This window comes from Lactuca serriola, chromosome 7 (assembly GCF_051521515.1).
Source record: "Lactuca serriola cultivar US96UC23 chromosome 7, Lser_US96UC23_V15, whole genome shotgun sequence".
In the NCBI taxonomy this organism is placed as follows: domain Eukaryota; kingdom Viridiplantae; phylum Streptophyta; class Magnoliopsida; order Asterales; family Asteraceae; genus Lactuca; species Lactuca serriola.
This window is the reverse complement of record NC_136414.1, coordinates 189,719,701-189,742,278: the sequence shown is the minus strand read 5'-3', so window position 1 is coordinate 189,742,278 and position 22,578 is coordinate 189,719,701.

Sequence of the window (22,578 nt, the reverse complement as noted above, 5' to 3'; positions counted from 1 at the left end):
CACCACATCACCTTAACAAACAATCAAAAACCACTAAAATTACTTAATAAATTAGAAATATAAAATTTGAAAATACACTGTAAAAAATAAAATAAAGTAAAGAAAATTGTAAATATCAACTCATTTCCATTCAAAATGATGAGGATGTAAAGTTTTAGGAGTGCATAGATGCATCCAGATATAAAGTTTAGGTGTTCTATAACTATTATGGACTAAAGTGGAAATCCACATATTATTGTTCTAAAGTGTTTAAATTTTATTAAAACATAATTCGTTCTCATTTACAAATCACTTATAGTAATACTTTGTTAAAAAAATTATGAGAAGAATCCTCAAACTTTAGCGACCAAGTAGTGTGTGAGATATGATTAAACTATAGAAATATATCCAAATTATTACAACCAATAGGTATATTATATCCAAATGATTACAACCAATAGGTATATCAAATTTAATGAGATTATATACTTATTACTAAACTTGGAAAGGTGAAGATGTCGGGTAGAAGATCTATATTTTCATCAATAATGAAATCGCAACTAATAATAATGAGCTCAAGATTTGATAGACCTGCCACCAAACATGGAAGCATGCAAGGTTTTTTTTTTCATTAGACGGTGCACTTTTTTCCATGGACTTACAACCATCCTTTGAAAATTAATTTGATACTACCAAACCATCAACTACCGGCTGCAACTTGTATATTTCAATAAGGCATGAATGAATACCTAAGGTCATTTTCATTCAGGGAAATATAGGTTCTCCCATTTGTTGTTAACATAGATGATTTGGTACATATAATAAAGAAAAGGGAGTAAAAAGGTTGTATATTTCAATAAGGGTTGAATGAATACCTAAGGTCCTTTTCATTCAGGGAAACATAGGTTCTCCCATTTGTTGTTAACATAGATGATTTGGTACATATAATAAAGAAGGGGGAGTAAAAAGGAGACATACTGAATAGAATTGAAATTTTATGGCTTTGATTCTATAGGGCTACGTGAAAAATAAAAACCAAATCCATGGAGAAAAATATGAATAAGTAGGAAGGCTTACATATTATGATTGTAATAGTGGATGGAACCAATATCATGAAAGTGCTAAAAATATTGGAGCAAACACGTTTAGTTAGAGAAGTAGGAGGTGTTATCTTTGAAGGTGATGGTGATACGCCAACTGCCTCATCGGCACGAACTCAGTTGAGGAAGAGATTACAACAGGTGAAGAATACTATATGTACATAGAGAATAAATTTTATTAAGGAATATACCCATTGTATATATACCTCGTATATATCAAATCGTGTTTATCAACCTACCAAATAACATTGAAGTGGATTGCTGATATTAAGTGATGAACTTGGAAATGATTTCAAATATAAACAACTTATCTAGAAATTAAAGTTAGTGGTGACGAAACTCAAAATTAAATCCCTAAATTAAAGGGATTTCCTTATTATACTCCAATTAGTTAAATAAATTTTATTTAATGTAAAATCAGAGAAATTTACATGTGTAATTTTTAGAATGCATGTAAAAAAATTGTAAATTATGAGAAAATGACACATGGACAAAGTTATACTCTTTTATTAGAAGAGAGATATTCACATGTGAATATGTCATTTAATATTCATATGTGAATATTCACAAATGCTTATGTTATGATACATTCATATATTAATATTACATTATATATTCACATGTAATAATATGACATATTCACTTATGAAAATTTGTTAATTATTTGTATTTGTAAATGATTAATGGCGGTGGGGATTCAAATGGGAACCTAATTTTCTACGAGGGTAAGACATTAGAGTATTGCACCGTTCGAATCTGATTGGTAATTTCATTTTGGCTAAATAAAAGATGCTAGATATTTAGAGGAATATTGTTAATATCATCGGTATAACAAGTTACGAGAACTAATTTAAAAAAAAAACTGATATACAGTTTAATCATATGTGAATAATCAATGAATTGTAACAAAAATATATAATAAATGTTTTTATTCATATGTGAATAAAGAATGAACTATAACAAAATATGATAAACAATTTATTCACATGTGAATAAAGAATAAAATGTAACAAAAATATGATAAATATTTTTATTCATAAGTGAATATAAACATGTAACGATAACATTTTTTCGAGAAAAAAAACATGCTACGAAAGCCGATGCAAAAAGATATTTAATTAAAAAAATAGGTAATTTTTTCGAAAACAAATACGATCTAAAAAATAAAAAATATTGCTATGAATATTCAAATGTGAATAATATATAAAATTATATACACATCTTAATGTTCATATATGAATAACATATAAAATTATATTCGCATATGTCATGTAATATTTATTTGTGAATATTCACATACGAATATGTTATGATATATATTCACTTATAAATATTACATGGTATATTACATGGTATATCAAATATGATTGTGGGAGTCAAAGTAAGGGTTGACGGTGGCAATGGGTGAAGGTGGTAGGGGTTGGGATGGTGGTGGTGGTGTGTGAATGTGATGGGTGAGGGTGGAAAAATTGGATATTACATGGTATATTCACATGTGAATATGAATATGTCATTCAATATTCATATGTGAATATTACATGATATATTCAGTTATAAATATTACATGGTATATTCATATATGAATATTCACATGTTAATAACATATGTGAATATTTATATGTGAATATTATATAGTATATTCACATATGAATATGTTATGTAATATTTACATGTGAATATACAAAATAATATTCACAAGTAAATATATCATGTAATATTCACATGTGAATATATCAACTATCTACATGTATATGGGTATGTGAGGTTTAAACACATGTGAATAGCTTTTAATACATACAATAAGAAAAATTATTAAAAACTAAAAAAACCGTTATGTGTATATTCATATATGAATAACAACTTTTAATCACATGTGAATAACTTAATCATATGTGAATAACATGGTTTAAGAACATACGATATAATAAGAAAAGTTACTAAAAAATAATAAAATTTGTTATGTGTATATTCACATGTGAATAACATGATTTAGTGAAATGTGAATAACATGCTTTAATCATATGTGAATACATAGTTTAATCACATGTGGATAACATAATCGCATGTGGTGGTGGCGGGGAGGTCAAAGTGGGGGTTCAAGATGGTGGCAGGTGGTGGTGTTGGTAGGGTGGTAGGGGCTAGGTGGGGGTTAAAGCAATGGTTATCAGTAGTGGTGGATATTGGTGTTGGTCGGGTTGTAGGGCGGTGGAGGCTCGAGTGGGGTAAGGTGGGGGTGTATGACGTGTGAAGGTGATGGTGATGGTGGTTGTGGTGGGTGTTAGTGGTGGGTGAGTTTTGTGATGGGTTTTACATGCAATAACGCAGATAAATCCTTATACATTGGAGGGTACATGAAACCTATTAGATCTAGTAATAACATTATTAAAGTAACATTCTATTAAACAAAAAAAACCTTATAACACTAGGTAATTTTAAAATTAATAGAAGAAAACATACCTCTAGATTGTTATAGTAAAAAATCAAACAATCCTTCTTGAAAACTCTTGGAATAGCACCAGAAATCTCATGCCTTGGATGGTTCACACCCAACCCTAGCAATAATGAGGCCTTAGCTTGGAGAGGGGAGATGGAAGTTTCAGCCTTAGCTTTGAGAAAAGGAGTTGCTGAAATTCCAAGACCAAGGGTTCCTTTTATAGTGCAGCTTGGAAACCCTAGATAACCCTAAAATGAATAAAATAATATTAATTCAAATTGGTAATTATCCAACATCCTATTTATCTGTAAGGAATATTCTAGATGTTCTAGGATACCCTAAAACTGTCCACCCTTTCCAAGGAAGGTTTTGGAGCCTCTCTTATTCAACTATTAAACAACTACATTTTAACCCTTGTACTTTTAATTAATCCAATTAAGTAAATAATATTATTTATAATTAATATATTATTTCCGTAACATATTAATAAATTCATTTATTGCTATTTATTAATCATATAATAAATTAACAAATCATTATGTTTCTCTAAAAGACATCGTATTCAATTACTAGGCTTGAGGGTAACCCAAAAGGACTTTGCTAATAATTCAAGTATATACTAATTTAGTTATTGGCTTAGACACCTAATCCAACAGTCTCCCACTTGGATAAGTCTATAACTACAATTATAAATATAGCTTCTAAATTACACAACAAAGAGTGATTCCATAGCAACTGTCGAACTCTGACCTAAAGAGACATTTGGTCCTAAGATAAGTGATCCAATATTCATCTGTTCTACTAAATATCATACAGACATGAGACATGAATTAGAATCAATCTCATTTTCCTAGTTATGTTTCCCAATTTTTGATTTGTGATGACGACATTAGAATTCAAGTTGAACACATCAACTAAGTCCTTGCTAGGCCTAGAACTATAAGTCAACACCAAAACTTGTAACGACCCAAAAATCAGGGGTCAAAATTTCGTTTTAATTAAATTATTGCATAAAACTGGTCGACATAAAAATTTTCATAATAATATCTCATGTCAAAACCAAAATGTCAATAATCAAAACATAGTACCATAAAACCATATCAGAGTGTAATCACAAGGACCCCGTGTGCGGAAAACATAGTGTGATGCGCTGCGATTGAGCCGACTCCTTCCCTTTGAAAATGAAGTACCTAAAACCAAAACTGAAAACCGTAAGCACGAAGCTTAGTGAGTTCCCCAGAGCATACCCCACACAATCCTCATAACCATATAATCCACATTAGCAATAACAATTACATAAACCATATCAATCAGATAATCATATCAATCACATAGTCATGCATATAAACATATACGGATGCCGTGGGCTCCCCCCAAGGTCTTACTCCAGGATGCCATGGGCTCCCCCATGGTCTTGCACCTAAGTGCCATGGGCTCCCCCCATGGTATTTAATAGGAAAGCCATGGGCTCTCCACATGGTCTTACATTCGGTGCCATGGGCTCCCCTATGGTCTTTAATAGGAAAGCCATTGGCTCCCCCACATGGTCTTACATCCAAATTCCATGGGCTCCCCCCATGGTCTTTAATAGGAAATTCATGGGCTCCCCCACATGGTCTTACATCCAGATGTCATGGGCTCCCCCATGGTCTTTCATGCAAATATCACATAAACAAATAACATAGCACATAGCATATAACCAACTATCATACCACATATCACTACAACTAGTGTACCACATATCATAAAATGGGCCGGCCTTGGTGCCTTAGACCCATTGGTATGGTGAGGAGACTCACCTGGCACTACTGAAGTCCCGCAGACTCAACCCCAGCTGTTGGATGACAAATTCCCGAACTGTCAACATCAAACAATACCCAATTAATAATTAGGCTCCAATACATAACCATAAGTACCTACTTTGGATAATTATTACATTACCCCCAAGCTCGGCTTATTCAAGCCCAAGGCCTAATCCATAGGCCCACAGTCAACAGGGAATCAAAGCCCAACATATGGCCCAATTTTCCAAATTGGGCCTAAGCCTTTACATGGTCTTATTCTAAGGCCCAACATCATATAATCATTAAGGCCCAAGCTATGGCCTAATTTTCCAAAATTGGGCCCAAACCCCTTACATGGACCTTACCCCAAAGCCCATTAATTATTCTAGTCCATTTGCTTGATCTTGGATGACCCATTTAATAACCCAATCATCAAGGCCCAATAGAAAGGCCCAACAATAAACCCAAGTGAAATTAGGGTTTCATATAAAATGACGATTAGGGCCAAGTGTTTCCTACTTAACCCATTAAGGACTTAATCCATTAAGTCCAATATTGCTTAGATTCATTTTTGCTATTGATAATTATTTAATATCTCAAGTTATTAAATAATTCCCATGTGTCCCGATTAATTCCTCAAATTAGGGTTTTATTGGCATTAGGGTTTTCCAATCTAAATACTAGCCCATTTATCAATTTGTTGGGCTTTTAGGTCAATTAAGGCTTTATTGGGCCTATTAGGCCCACTTGAAAATCATTAAGCCCATAGGGTTTTATTGGGTCAATTAGGGTCCATTAGGGCTTACCAGGCCCATTAGGGTTTCAAGCACACTAAACGAATCGAACTCAACAAGGCAAGCACACCGCCACCCGACACGACGGCTGGTGGCGGCAGCCACCACCTCACGGTGGTGGTTTTGAGTTTTCATTTCATTATTCTAGACACTATTACAATTTTACAATGCTTAGCTCAAAATAACATATCAAAAGTAAAATGCACGAACAGCCACCTTGCGGTGGTGAGTGGCGGCGGCCACCATATCGGCCATGGCGGTTTCTCCTTGAGCTTCTCCGATCAGCAACAACACACACACTCTCTCCAAGAAAACGACACCACCAGTTCATATACTCGATCGACGAACTTATGGTGGCACATGGTGGTTGAAGATGACAGCCACCACCCTACGGTGGTGGTGGTGGGTAATCTTGCTTCTCTGTCCAAAATAACACCCATACACCACTGTTAGCACCATAAGCAGCCCATAAAGGCAGATACACACACATTCAATCACTTACAGGGTGGCGGACATCGTCGTAACGCCATAGAAATGGCGAAGAACGGCGGTTATGACCCCAACATGGCGATTACAGTCCTGAACAACTAAAAGGGATGAAAGAAATGAGAGATGACCTCACCGTGACCATTCCGATCATGCGCGACTCGTGTTTTCCGTTCACAGCTCCGTCTTCATTCTTGGTGAAGTTCCCGGTCGTTCACAACTCTCCCGGTGGCATCAGATGGCGGGACGACGGTGCTCGTCGACAAGGCAGCAGGCGAAACCGGGTTGTCGGGGTCAGTGACGCAAACGGCGGCTGAGGAGCATCCATGGTGGCGGTGGCTACCGAAGGTGAAGAAGGATGTGGCGACTGCATTTTCTTGTGTTAGGGTTAGGGTTAGACGGGTAGTGATAGCTATATACCCCCGTCCCATTTCATGTTTTTCCATAATACCGCCTTTAGTCCCTCCCTTCCCATATTCTTTCAAAAGGGAGCCCATAAATTACCATTTAAACCCCGCCTCTTGAAAACCCTTACAAATTAAATCCAATTTTTACCAAGTAACCCCTCCCTTTATATTTATCCTCAAATGAAGTCCATAATTTACTCTTTAGCCCCTGACTTCAAAATCCTTTATAAACTAATCCGAAAATTATATTTTTAACCCCTTAAACTTTCAATTATAACTTTTTAGCCCCTGAAACTAACTCCTTGCTACATTATTTCGATTTTAGGGCCACTATACATTTACTTATTTATTTATTTATTTATTAAATAAATGGGGTGTTACAAAATCACCGAAGGGCCCAAAGATATCGCATTTCCTATTAGGGAAAAAGGAACAAATAAACTTTGACTTATATGATTGTATCCTTTACTCATCAAATCATACATGACACTACGTTTTATAACATCACATTATTGACGCATTTTCATAATACCAATGTACAATTGAGCTCTAAATTATGACTCATATATCTCTATTTCAAGAATATAAGATGTTATTATCTCAGAATTACTCGTGATTTAATCCATGAAGTAATTCTTTAAGCGTGGTTTTATCCAATGCTTATATCTCCGTTTCTAAGTACTTATGAATGTTGTAGCAATATAATTGCCATCTCTAACTTCCTTAGACAATCTACAATCCAATTCATGACACTCTTAATTCACTACCAACTTCCCAAAGCATGAATGACCATGGAATTTAAATAACTAAATTATTCAGGAAGTAAAAAGATGCAAAACGAAACACAAGAATAAACAATTAAAAAAGCAAGTATACAAATTCATAAATAATCTATGTTATTAATCACCAAAATCAATTACATTTATTTTTTTACAAGTTTCAACTAATCATCTAACTATTAAAACTAATATCATCTCTCAAACCAATTCTCCTAGCATGTTGATTATGCTTGACCCTACTCAGAGCCTTTGTCAAAGGGTCTGCATGATTCTCTTCTGATGATTTCCTCTTCACAATAAGGTGACCTTCTTCTACTCTATGTCTGATGTACTGGTACTTTCTGTCAATATGTCTTGACTTACCATGGTCTCTCGATTCTTTAGTCAAATCAACTGCACCTTCATTATCGCAGAAAAGTTCCATTGGATCTTGAATAGTTGGAATTACTCCAAGATATCCTATGAAGTCTTTCAACCAAACCGCTTCCTTTGATGCTTCACTTGTTGCTGTGTACTCTAATTCGCAGGTAGAATTAGCCACCATGTCTTGCTTTGAACATTTCCAAGTAACTGCTCTACCATTTAATGTTAAAACCCAGCCATGTTGAGAATGAAAGTTATCTATATCTATTTGAAAGCTAGCATCACTCTACCCAGTCAACTCTCAACGTATCACTACATCCAAAGACTAGAATCATATCCTTGTCCTTCACAGCTACTTGAGAATGTTCTTTACAGCTGTCCAATGAGCTCTACCAAGATTTCCCTAATAGCGACTAACCATTCTTAAAGAAAATGACACATCAGGGCAATGTACATGTTGTAGCGTACAAGATTGGTCCTACAGCCGAAGCATAAGGGACTTGACTCATATCACCTATCTCTTCATCCATACTAGGGCTTTGAGTCTTACTCAAGTTGGCATTGGTCTTAATAGGTAGCACTCATTTCTTGGTATTTTTCATACTAAAACATTTTAGTACATTGTCTAAGTATGTACTTTAACTAAGTCCATTTAGTCTTTTCTTTCTATCTCTCAAAATTCTTATCCCGAGAATATACGCAACCTTTTCTAGATCCTTCATAGCAAAACACTTTCCAAACCAATATATTACTTCTTGTATGGTTGGAAAGTTGTTTCTTATAAGTAGTAAGTCATCAACATACAATACTAGAAAAGTTACTATACTCCCACTAGCCTTGACATACACACATGACTCATCCTTACTTCTAGGGAAACCAAACTCTTTGACTTTCTCATGGAAGCAAAGATTCCAGTTGCGAGATGCTTGTTTCAATCCATAAATGGATTTATCAAGTTACACACTCTATTGGGAAACTTTGCATCAACAAAACCCTTTGATTGACTCATGTAAACATCTTCAACCAACTTCCCATTAAGGAAAGCGGTTTTGACATCCATCTGCCAAATTTTATAATCATGAAAGGCAGCTATGGTGAGCATTATCATAATAGACTTTATCTTGTCCACTGGTGAGAAGGCCTCGTCATAATCAATCCCTGGGGTTTGAGTAAAGGCCTTCGCAACCAGTCATACCTTGAATGTTTGCACATTTCCATCCATGTCGGTCTACTTCTTGAAGATCCATTTGCACCCAACTATCTTCCGACCAGGTACATGATCAATTAAATTCCAAACTTGGTTATCATACATGGACTTGATCTCGCTGTCCATTGCCTATTTCCACTTTGAAGCCTAAGGGTCTACCATCGCTTCCTTTTAGTTAGTTGGGTCAACCAAATTTACCAATGTTTGATCACTGATAAATGTATCACCATCTAACATTATATGGAAACCATAGAACGTGAGTGGCATGCTAACTCTCCTAGAATGACGAAGATGTAATGAATTGTCATCTGGCTCAACTGGAATTTATTCCTATGGTTGAGTGGTAGTGTCTTCTAAGGTTCCTTCATTAGTTGGCTCTTGAATCACTTCAAGATCAATTTGTCTCCCACTATCCTCTTTTCATTTGAGCTCTCTGTCTCTCGTGAAAGACTCCTATTTGTGCTACAAATACCATGTTTTTACTAGATCTATAAAACAAGTATCCAAAAGACTTTTGTAGGTAGCCAATGAAAATACATTTCTCGCTTCTAGCTTCTAGATTGTCATGAGTCACGCGTCTAACGAGAGCTTCACAACCCCAGACTTTGATATGTGCTAATGAGGGAACTTTCCATGTCCACATCTCGTGAGGTATTTTGGCAACCTTCATAGTAGGGAAAAGACTGTGGATATGGGCGGTTGTCTCCAAGGCATATTCCCAGAAGGAGATAGGAAGAGTGGCTCTACTCATCATGGAACGAACCATGTCCAACAAGGTCCGATTCCGCCTCTTAGCCACACCATTAAGTTGTGGTGTTCTAGGAGGAGTTAGTTATGAAATTATTCCACATTCCTTGAGGTAGTCATAGAACTCGATACCAAGATACTCTCATCCTCTATTAGATCAGAGCATCTTTATCTTCCTACCTAATTGATTCTCGACTTCATGTTTAAAATCTTTAAAGTTTTCAAAGGTTTCTAATTTATGTTTGATCAAGTAGATATAACCAAACATGTTTTAATCATCTGTAAACATTACATAAAACCGATTAGCATCTTGTAGCATCCCAAAAATAAGAGCCAAAAATTTCAATTTTCAATTAATAAAAACAATATTTCTAGATCACACAACGTACACGCTTTGGGGATGCTAGTACACATGGCCCAAATTCGAGGAGTCCAAAACCAATTAACCCACACATGGGCATACTCAACTCGTACACTTAGTGTACACGCTCTGGGGCTAGTACACACAACGTACCAGCTTTTAAGTCCAACACACTCCCCAGTTGGCTACCCCACAATAAAAGCTCTTAATCCATTCAACCCTTACTCCATACTCTTAGATCTTGTCCCAAAAGATGATTTATCACGTAAAGTTGGCAACTTTACATGCATCCATGGCTTAATGGGGATCTAGAGCTCAAAAGAGCTTAACCAAAGGTCTTAACACATGCATGAGTCCATATACACCATAAAGTTTACATTTTTATGCTTAAGGGACCCCTCAAATGTCTAAATCTAAAAGGTTAACCTTCTGAAACAACCTTAGCTCACAAGGACCAACCAAAAGAGACCAAAATGGCCATAAACAAGCCTAAAAGAAGATCTATACAAGGAGTTGACAAGTTACAAAATTTATACCTCAAAAGTCACGAAATGAAGAACCTAAATCTAGATCTCTAAGCTCTTATCCAAAGAATGAGTCTTCAACCTTCTTCTACTAATTCAAGATGCAAAAAACACACCAAAGTTCTTTACAAAGGCTCAAAAGCACCACACAAAGGCTAAGGGATGAAATAAGAGTTTTGAAGATATGGAGGTTGGTCTAAAATGTCCAAGAGGTGGGTTAAAGAAGCTTTAATAGAGCACAAAACCTAAAAATTAGGGGTTTGTCCAAACCCAGCGTACGCCCATCGTAACCCACGTACGCCCAACATACGTGGTAGATGCCCGCAATCAGAGTCTAGCTAGTACGCCAAGCCCACTCATTCCAGTATGCCCCGTGTACTAGCCAAAGGACCAAAATGCAAGAACATATTTAGCAAGGGTAAAAATGGAAACTTATAATATTTTAGTGTTACAAATTCTCCCCCACTTGAATCAGACTTCGTCCTCGAAGTCCACTGCTCCAAATAACTCCAGATAGTGCTCCTTCATCTCATCTTATGACTTTCATGTCCATTTAGAACCCTTTCAATGCTGCCATTGCAGTTTCACCGACTCAACAAACTTGTTCATCAAGTTTGTCGTTTTCTGGTTAAGAATCACCACCAGTCTCTCAATATAGTTCAGGCGGTCATCCACCTGAATATCCTCCAATGGAACCACTGCAGAATCATCCACTAAACACTTCCGCAGCTGAGAGACATGGAACATGCTATGGATCAGAATGAGCTCATCTAGAAGATCCAAGCGATATGCAACCCGACCCACCCGGGCCAAAACCCTAAAATGACTGATATACGTGGGGTCCTGCTTACCCCTCTTCCTGAATCGGATGACACCTTTCCAAGGTGACACCTTCAGGAGAACCATATCCCCCACCTGAAACTCTTCTGCCAACTTTGAGCTGTTTGGAGCCTACTCCGAACCTGCTGAATCAACTCAGTAGTCTTGAGTACCACCTCGGTACTCCCCACAATCTGTTGACCAACCTCACCCAAACATATCGGGGTCCTACATTTCCTCCCGTAAAGCATCTCAAAGGAGGCTGATCAATGTTGGTGTGATAACTGTTGTTATATGAAAATTCCGCTAACGGAAGATACGTATCCCAACTCCCACTAAAGTCCAAAACAAATGCCCACAACGTATCCTCTAGAGCCTGAATGGTCTGCTTGCTCAGACCATCGGTCTGCAGATAGAAGGTTGTGATGAAATGGAGACGAGTACCCAAATCTTCATGGAACTCTTCTGACAACTTTGAGCTGTTTGGAGCCTACTCCGAACCTGCTGAATCAACTCAGTAGTCTTAAGTACCACCTCGGTACTCCCCACAATCTGTTGACCAACCTCACCCAAACATATCAGGGTCCTACATTTCCTCCCGTAAAGCATCTCAAAGGAGGCTGATCAATGTTGGTGTGATAACTGTTGTTATACGAAAATTCCGCTAACGGAAGATACGTAGCCCAACTCCCACTAAAGTCCAAAACAAATTCCCAAAACGTATCCTCTAGAGCCTGAATGGTCTGCTCGCTCAGACCATCGGTCTGCGGATAGAAGGTTGTGATGAAATGGAGGCGAGTACCCAACTCTTCATGGAACCTCTTCAAAAACCTGGAAGTAAACCTAACATCCCTGTCTGAAACCACATAAATTGGTGCCCCATGCCGTGCCACAACCTCCCTGTTGTATATCTCCGCCAAATTCTCAGGAGAGATACTCTCTTGGATCAGGATAAAATGCACGCTCTTGGTCAATCGATCCACGATGACCCAAATAGAATCCACTCCACATACCAAGCCACATCCCGCTTCATGTAGGGTCACCAATAATCTGGACAGAGATCTCTATACATCTTCGTCGCCTTGGGATGAATGGAGAACCTAGACCTCTGCACCTCCTCCATCAGAACCTGACGCACACCGCCCCCATACGGAAGCCATACTATCCAATGAAGAGTTAACAACCCACGACAATCATAATCGAAGGAAGTCACCTCACCCACAATATTCTTACTATTCTGGTGTTCTTCCTTCATATCCTCTATCTAATCCTCCCGAATCTGCTCCAATAGCAGAGTAATCACGGTCATCCTCAAACATATATCCTAGATCGGAGTTGCGACCACCTTGCGGCTGAGAGCATCAGCCACCACATTGGCCTTCGTTGGATGATAAAGGATCTCACAATCATAACCCTTCACCACGTCGAACCATCAACGATGCCTCCTATTTGGATTTGGTTGATCCATCAGAAACCCCAGGCTCTTGTGGTCCGTGTACATGGTACAGAGGACCCCATAGAGGTAATGTCGCCAAATCATAAGGGCAAAAACCATAGCCACCAGCTCTAAATCATGCATCGGATAATTCGCTTCGTGAGGCTTCAGCTGCCTCGAAGCATAAGCAATCACGCAAGCCCTCTGCATCATCACTGCCCCTAAACCCGTGATCGACGCATCACAATACACCACAAAATCCCTAACACCCTCCAACAGGGTCAAAATTGGTGCCTCACACAACTGCTGTCTCAAGGTCTCAAAAGTTGATTATTGCTCAGGCCCCTAGCGAAATGTAACTGTCTTCTTTGTCAACCGAGTCAAAGGAACAACTATTTTGGAGAAATATTGGATGAATCTACGATAATAACCTGCTAGACTAAGGAAACTCCGAATCTTAGATGGAGACCTCAGAATCTCCCACCACATCACGGCCTCAACCTTGGTCGGATCGATGAACGCGGATGGATCATTGGTGAGATCAAAAGGCATCGCCACGAACTCATAATGACCACAACGAGTCCGTAAAGTTGTCTTCAGAATATCCACATCTATAACCCTCATTTGATGATAACCCGAATGCAAATCAGTCTTGGAAAACCAAGATGCACCCTGAAGCTGGTCAAACATATCATCAATCCTCAGGAGTGGATAATGGTTCTTCATTGTTACCTTATTCAGCTCCCGGTAGTCAATGCACATGCGATGAAACCCATCCTTCTTCTTCACAAATAAGATTGGTGCTCCCCATGGCGAACTGCTTGGTCAAATGAATCCCTCTTCTAACAGCTCCTGCAGATGTGTAGAAAACTCCTGCATCTCGAGAGGAGCCAACAATATGGTGCTTTGGCAATCGGAGGCGCACGCAGAACCAGATCAATCCTAAACTCAACTTGCCTATCCGAAGGCATCCTAGGAAAATCCTTTGGAAACACATCTAGATACTCTCACACAATAGGCACATCTTCCATAGTCACATTACCCTTATCACGGGTATCCATAGCATATGCGACAAATCCAAACCACCCCTATTGAATATAGCATTTGGCCCTCGCTGCTGAACACAAAATTGGCCCACGCTGAGCTCTCTCTCCCTGAACCACTAACTCTCCCCCACTTGGGGTTTGAATCTGAACTAACTACTGCTCACAATCTATCACTGCCCCATTAGGGCTCAACCAATTGTGACATCCCCAAAATCATAGCCAGAAAAGACCGATTTCATTTATGATTTTTTTAAAATAATTTCAGAGTAAATCCTTTTGATTTAAAAGAGTTGCAGAATTTGTTCCCAAAACAAAATATGATAAACTAATATTTATCAAAGCATTTCATCAAGAGATGCATTTTCATTATATAATCAAAACTCGGGATGTCATGTTCCGATACAAACCATAAAGTATAAACGAAAACATTACAAGTCATTCAACAAATATATACATATACAGACTTGTAAACAAAACAACTTGATGATTCAACCATCTTATGCCCTCGCGCCACTACCTGTAATACGAATAAACTGAGTGGGTCAGGCTTGGGAGCCTGGTGAGCATATAGGGTTTTCAACCCACAATAAATAAATTATATTTAATAACCCGATTACCCATTCCCGTTATCTTCAATTTACGTCCCTAAAACAACATCTATCTCAAGGGACCTAATATAGGATTTTCATCGGGACGGACATTACTGCTAAGGGGTTTCCTCAATAATAGATATCTTAAAGGAAACCATGAGGGGGATAGAGTACACCGGTGAACACATCGTTCACAACACCTACAGGTTATGAACCTGCTAGCATTCCACAAGACTGTCTAGAAAGAGTCTGTGGTCGTTATCCATACTCTGCTGAATAACTAGATCAACAACAACAACATCGAGGCCTCTCATCTGTTTATCACACATCAACTATCTACCCATGTTCTACCTAACATATTAGTAGATAAAAATATATATTTTTATACATAGTTTAAAACCTGTATAGCATGTTCAATCAATACATATTCCACATAACAGACGAGGCACACACACATAACACATATTTCATAAAGAATAAATCAGATCTATGAGATAGAAGAAAGTGAATATACATTCACACATATAACAACAAAATATACACATTTTGTGGTTTTGATCCTCTTTGCCATTCTTTCGTTTTCATGGTTAGCCATCGGTCATAGGAAGAATCTTCTTTCGACAGGTGACTCTACCTCTGTTGGGGTCAACCATCAAGGTGATACCTACAGGCTTGTATGTGGGTGTAAAACTAGAATCCTCGGGGCTTGACTTTTTACAGGTTCTGCATGGAAACGATCGGGCTTAAATATTGCCTCCTTCATGGATTTACAAATGCTGTCCCAAGCAATCCAGTGGTGCCTGTGCTCACCATTGGAATCCCATAATAAATTAGCCATAACACTTTTCATGAATTTGGTAGTCATCTTGACCTCTTGTCTTGTCTTTTTTTTTTTGAATAGGTCTTCTCCCTTCAGAGATTCAAGTCCCCCTTAAATAAAGTAAAGGCAGCTGATCCCGATTTCCTTGATCCTTCATCTGGCTGGGCTGTCGATAGAGTAAACTGGATGTGCTAGTCGATCTTGTAACCCATGAAAGCTCAAGAAAGAGAATGTCCTCTCTAAGCCGGTCTTTCAACCGCCTCCTTTATAAATCACCTGGCATTCCTCTAGTTAATCTGCCGCGGGGTAGGGAGGTCCCTCTTTAGTTCATAACCTTTCTTCCAAAGCCTCCCCCGATTCTACTTTTGGCAGGCCATGGCGCGGATAAAAGCTATAACACATATATCGTATAAAATACTTCATAGTTAAGCGTTAGAAGAAAGTAACTACACACTCACTTGATCAGAAGATGATCAGACATCACTACGACTTGCAGAAGTAGTATTCTTTGGTAGATCTGGAAGATCTTCACAAAAACTGGGCTCCTCGCGGGTAGAGCTTCGGCTTGGGAATTGCACTTCTCGGGATCTTCGGGGCTTCAGAACCTGCTTCGGTGTTTGGGATTGATACCGGGGCTTCGTGGGTACTTATTTGCACGTAAATCGATGCAATACAGGTGAGAGATGAGAGAATGAGCAACCAAACTCGGCTGGCCCTTCAAATCTATTTATAGGGCAAAACTGGCCCTTGCCACGTCGTGGCTCCTTTTTGCACGTCGTGGGATTGGTCGTCACTGCATGTGTCATCACAAGTTGCATCTTGGGGACTCCTGGAGGTGTCAGAAGACTCACCACGTCGTGCCACTGCTTGCCACGTCGTGGTATCTAATAGTTTTGGGGTTTCACGCCTTGAACTTCAGAAATTCATAACTTTCGCATACGAACTCCGTTTTTGACGTTTTTTATATCGATGTGAAGGTGAGATTATGCTCTACAACTCTCGTTTAGACTCCATTGCCTAATTTTGACTTTATTTTTAATATATTATAAGTATATTACTTATATATTATTTTTAGTAGGCCGGGACAGGAAAACTCTGTTCGAAATTCATAACTCCTTCATCTGAACTCCGTTTTCGTCTGTCTTTTTATCGTTGGACTACTATCAATGAGATCTTCAATTCTCATTTAGAAAATTTTGGCTAAATATCACTCGATCTCTATTTCGAGTATTCCGGCAGCATACCACTAAGTCGAAACTTCGAAAAATCATAACTTCCTCATACAAAGTCAGATTTGGGCGTTCTTTTCATGCACGCTCTCGGTTTAAGGAACTCTACAACATTTGTTTAGATCACTAAGGCTAAATATCGCACTAACGTAAATTCCACTTTTTACGTCATTCATCGTTGCCGGTTCTGTCGCGAAACTTCGACATGTCATAACTTCTTCGTTATAACTCGGATTTCGGCATTCTTTATATATTCGGAAACCTCGTTTCAACTACTACAACATTATCCATAGATATCGGCTTTATTTAACATTTCATTTTGACTCTTATTTTTATTCTTAATTAAATTAAGACACACAATTAAGCACATAACACATAATACTCAAATAATACACTTCTATTATTTCAAAACGGGTTACAGAGGTTAACCTGGACTACTATATCAATATTAATGATGAGCTCGGAAACACAAGCGTTACAATTCTCTCCACCTTAGAATGATTCCGTCCCCAGAATCACATATCAACAAACAAATGCGGGTAGCGACTCATCATGTGACTCTCCGTCTCCCAGGTGAGATTTGGCCCATTCGTGTGTTTCCATCGGACAAGCACTAACTCGACCATCTTGCATCGCAACTTCTTTGTCTTTCGATCAACAATTGCCTCTGGTTCTTAAATCAACCTTTTTTTCTCATCGATTCTTAACTCCGAAAGTGGAATCATGTCGGGAACTTCTCCCGTGAACTTCCTCAAATAACACACATGAAAACTGTTATGAATTCCATTCAGTTCTTCTGGTAGTTCGAGCTTGTAAGCTTGGTTCCCAATCCTCTGAAGAACATTAAACGGTCCAATAAACCTTGGACTTAATTTTCCCCTTTTACCAAATCTTATAAGTCCCTTCCACAGCGGGACTTTAAGCAAAACCGAATCTCCAACTTCAAAAGTCATCGGTCTTTGCTTGTTGTCAACATAGCTGTTTTGACGATCCTGAGCTGTGAACATTCTTTCCCTAATTATTTTCAACTTTTCAGCAGTTTAATGGACTATCTTCGGTCCCATAAACTGCTTTTCCCCAGCCTCAAGCCAACTAGACGGCATACGACACTTCTGTCCATACAAATCTTGATAAGGTGCCATCTTTATGCTCGAGTGGAAACTATTATTGTAGGAAAATTCTACCAAAGGTATATATTCATCCCAGTTACCTTGGAATTCCAGGGTACATGCTCTCAGCATATCTTCAAGTGTTTGTATCGTCCGTTCGCTCTGACCATGAGTCTGTGGATGGTAAGTTGTAATCAAACACAACTTGGTACCCAATTCCTCTTGTAGACTGTAACGCCCGCAAATCCGGGCTAGTCAATTTAGAGGCAATAGGGGTCGAAAACGAATTTTCGACAAAAGATTATTTAGAATAAATAATCTTAACCAAGTTGTGGAATATGTCTCAAGGTTTCCGTACATATAAAGAACGCCGAAATCCGAGCTATAACAAAGAAGTTATGGCCCGTCGAAGTTTTACGGCAAAACCGGCACGGCACCGGGAAGCGTAAATAGTGAATTTACGATAGAGCGAGATTTAGCCTTAGCAATCTAAACAAAAGTTGTAGAATATGTTAAACTAAGAGCATCGATAAAAATAACGCCCAAATCTGACTTCGTATGAGGAAGTTATGATTTTTCTAAGATTCGGCTTAGAAGTGCACGACCCGAAACTCGAATTTTAGTTCGAGCGGTTTTTGGCTTATGCGACCTAAATGAGAGTTGAATATCTCATTAATAGGAACTCAACGGTAAAAAGATGGACGAAAACGGAGTTCGTATGAAGGAGTTACGAATTCTTCGCGGTCATTTAACAATCTAAACGCCTCCTACTGTTAAATTTGAGATCGGTCGAGAGTTAGCCGACGGAGTCTAAACAAAAGTTGTAGATCTTGATTTTACCTACGCGTTGATATAAAGAACGTCAAAAATGGATCTCTTATGCGAGAGTTATGATTTTTCTAAGTTCGAAGGCTGATACGCGATATGGGTGACGTGGCACCACCAGAATTGGACACGTGTCACCACCAGAAGGCCACCACATGGACCAACTCGGCGAGTAGGTCACCCTACTTGGCGAGTCCATCAGATATTTTCACTATAAATAGAGGTGCCGGGTCTAGCCTTCTCTTCACACCTCCCAAACTCACTTTCTCTCTCTAGTTTCTCTCTCTAGCCTCCCTAACCCCCCTAAAAGCCTAGGTAAACCCCCTAGCACCCGAAGGAAGCCCCGAGGTTCCCGGAGTCCCGAGAAAAGATCCTTTCGGCTCGGGAACGCTGCTCCAGCGAAGCCCGGTTTTCGAGAAAAACCCGCTGTAAGTGAGCTGTACCTATCCTATCTTTAGTTTAGCTTATGTTTTAATATAGTAATGTTATTAGGACCTTATAATAAGTACTTGGGCTATTATTATGGGTTATATAAGTATCGTTTAATGCTTATATAATAGTAATAATAGCTAGAATACTAATTAGTCGCGGTGAATATTAGACTAAACCCTAGTGGCAATGATACTAGGTTTTGCCGAAGGAAAAGTCTGTTAAGTGCCGTCCAAGCGCCGAGTCACCACCTACTCAAGTGAGTGCATAGTTACTTTCAGCTTACACATAAATATGAAGTATTTTATATAAATTACGTGCTATGTGTGCATATTATCTGAATACTTGCTATCTATGTTGGATGAACGTTTTATACATGTTTTCAAAGATTTAAACTGTATATGTATTTTATATCTACAAAATGTGTTGGGTAAAACATGGGTAGATGTAATAGTTGCTGTGTGACAAAATAAAATAATGAGAGGCCTCGTTATAGCTGTTCTTGATGATCTAGTCATCTAGCGGAGTATAGATGACGAGCACGGACTATTTTAGACAGTCCAGTGGAACACTAGCAGGCTCGTAACCTGTAGGTGTTTATTCGAAATGTGTGTTTATTCGAACTATGTGTTTATTCAAACTGTGTGTTTATTCGAACTGTGTGAACTGTGTGCTCACCAGGTGTACTCCATCCCCCATATGGTTGCCTTTAGGACTTTTATTGCCGAGGAATCCCCTTAGCAGTAATGTCCATCCCAATGATAGTCCTTAGACTAGGTCCCTTGTGTTAGATGTTTTAGGGACGTAATGTGAGGATAACGGGAATGGGTAATTGGGTTGATTGTTTGATGTTTAAACATAATAATTATATTATTGTTGAAAACCCTATGTACTCACCAGGTTTCCCAACCTGACCCACTCAGTTTATTTATATCACAGGTGTTGATATGAAGTGACATTACACTGAGAGATTTAAAGAGATGTAGATCACTAGTGTAAATAATTGTAAGTTCTGTTTATGCTTATGTTTCTGTATTAACGATGACATCCCAAAAATTTTAAAATGAAATAAATGCGTTTCTTCGAAAATGTTTTAATAACGTATTTACCATGTTTTTCTGGGAACAAATTCCGCAACATTTTTATAAAATGAAGTACTCTGATTTTTATAAAGCATAAACAAAATCGGTCTTTTCTGGCCGTGATTTTGGGGATGTCACAGTTGGTATCAGAGCATTAGTTTAAGCGAACTAGGAATATGGATTTATTTCTAGACTTAAACTTAGAATGCTAAGCGATGATTGTGAGGTGTGAGCACTAGATTATTTTAGGAAATATGCCTAAAATGCTTTTATGTGCTAAATACTTGTGCCTGATATGTTGTTAGTTGTTCGGATCTATGGTTTGTTACCGACCGGATCTAGAAACCTTAGGTGTTTAGGATTCTAAACGTACGACTACGATATTAGAACTAGCATATAAACGTTTCGGAGTGATAAGGATGATTTAACCGTCAATCCTAAGTAAAGATCTAGATTCACCTTATTCGGTGTATAGATCAAGATGGCAAGAACCCGTAGCGGAAACGTGAATGCAAATGGGAACCGAAACCAACCCCCAATGATTGAGCAAATACCGGTAGTGGTAGCCGCTACTGAGCCAATAACGATGGCCGGAGTACAAGCGATGATCCAGGCGATGTTGGATCGTCAAATGGAGGAAACCAGACATTTGCTCTAGCAAAATCGAGAGGAAGCGACAATTCCGATCGAACAGCCCGAGTTGAACGAAGGGCAGACTGAGGAAGGAAACTACAGTGGGACTGTTGGTCAAGTCAACCCACCAATAGTTCGACAAAACAACCAAGATGACGAAGTCGAGAGGAATGGATGCAAGTACAAGGATTTTCTGACTTGCAAGCCATCGACTTTCACTGGAAAGGAGGATCCGATCGGGGTCATAGATTGGATCTCGGAGATGGACTTAGCTTTCATGACGTGCGTTGCAAGGGAAAACAACAGACCACATTTGCAGTGCGTCAGTTTCGAGGAGGTGCTGTACGTTGGTGGAATACCTTGGGGAAGACTCTGAGCCCCAATGAGCCCCTGCAACTGACATGGGCAGAATTTCTGGTGCAATTCAAACGAAAGTACTGCTCAGCCCAAAACCTGCTTGAGCTAGAGAATCAGTTTCTAACCCTGAAGAAGGGAAGCATGTCAATTGATGAATATACCAACAACTTCACAGAGAAGATGGAGCTCGCCTTGCGTCTTGTTCCGGATGAGCTGACGAAAATCGACAAGTACGCAAAGGGACTTCCATGGGAGTACGCGGTGCCAGTGCGTCAGGCACCTACTCTGGAGGCAGCTATCTGGGCTGCCAAATCTGTGGAAGATATGATTAAGGGAAGAGCTGCCAACAAGATTGAGGTTGGTGAAAAGAGGAAGTTTGAGGGGTCTGCAAAGCTCGATGAGAGAAGCAAGACAAGTACCAGGAAGTTTAGAGGAGGGAGCGAAGAAAAATGGTGCGAGAAGTGCAAAAAGAAACACTCTGGAAAATGTGGTGAGGAGATGAGTTGTTTCAAGTGTGGGAAGCATGGGCATTATTCCAACGAGTGTAAATTCAACAAAAGGGTGTGTTACGAATGTAACGAGGAAGGGCACTTCAAGCAAGATTGCCCAAAGAAAGAAGGGGATACAAAGCCAAATGTGCCGCCAAAACCAAAGGTAAGAGCATTTCAAATGATCCTTGACGAAGTAGCTGACGATGCAAGGAATCAGGAGTAAGGATGGATATATAGAGATCGAGTTATGAAGAAGCCATATAGATAGTGTCATATGATGTAGCCTATTAGAGGCATAATCTAGGGTGAACTTGAACACCTATGTAATCGTTTCAAGAAATAATATAAAACGTTTGTTTTGTTATCTGATGTGTTAAGTTGTTGTGTGGTTTTCTTATATGGTGACTTGGAAAAACTGCGGGACAATAGTTGGGACGAGTATGAGTAGGTGTGAATGGTAGTAGAGGCCTATACAACCGGAAGCACAGGACTCACACTTGGATCAGGGAAAGTCACAAGGTTACCAAAAAGCTAGTAATTGATTTTGTTTTATTTAAGTGTGTCATTACCGTCGTTTCGGTAATGACTAAGAAGATTGTTGATGTTCCGACCCTAGTGGTTATATCGAATTGAGTCCGACTACGCTAAGTATGCTATGTGGTTTAGAAAATCAAGATCGATGTAGCGTCCGACTTAAACCAAAAGATTGAAATCAAAGCGATCAATAGAAATATCGCGCTCGTTGTTA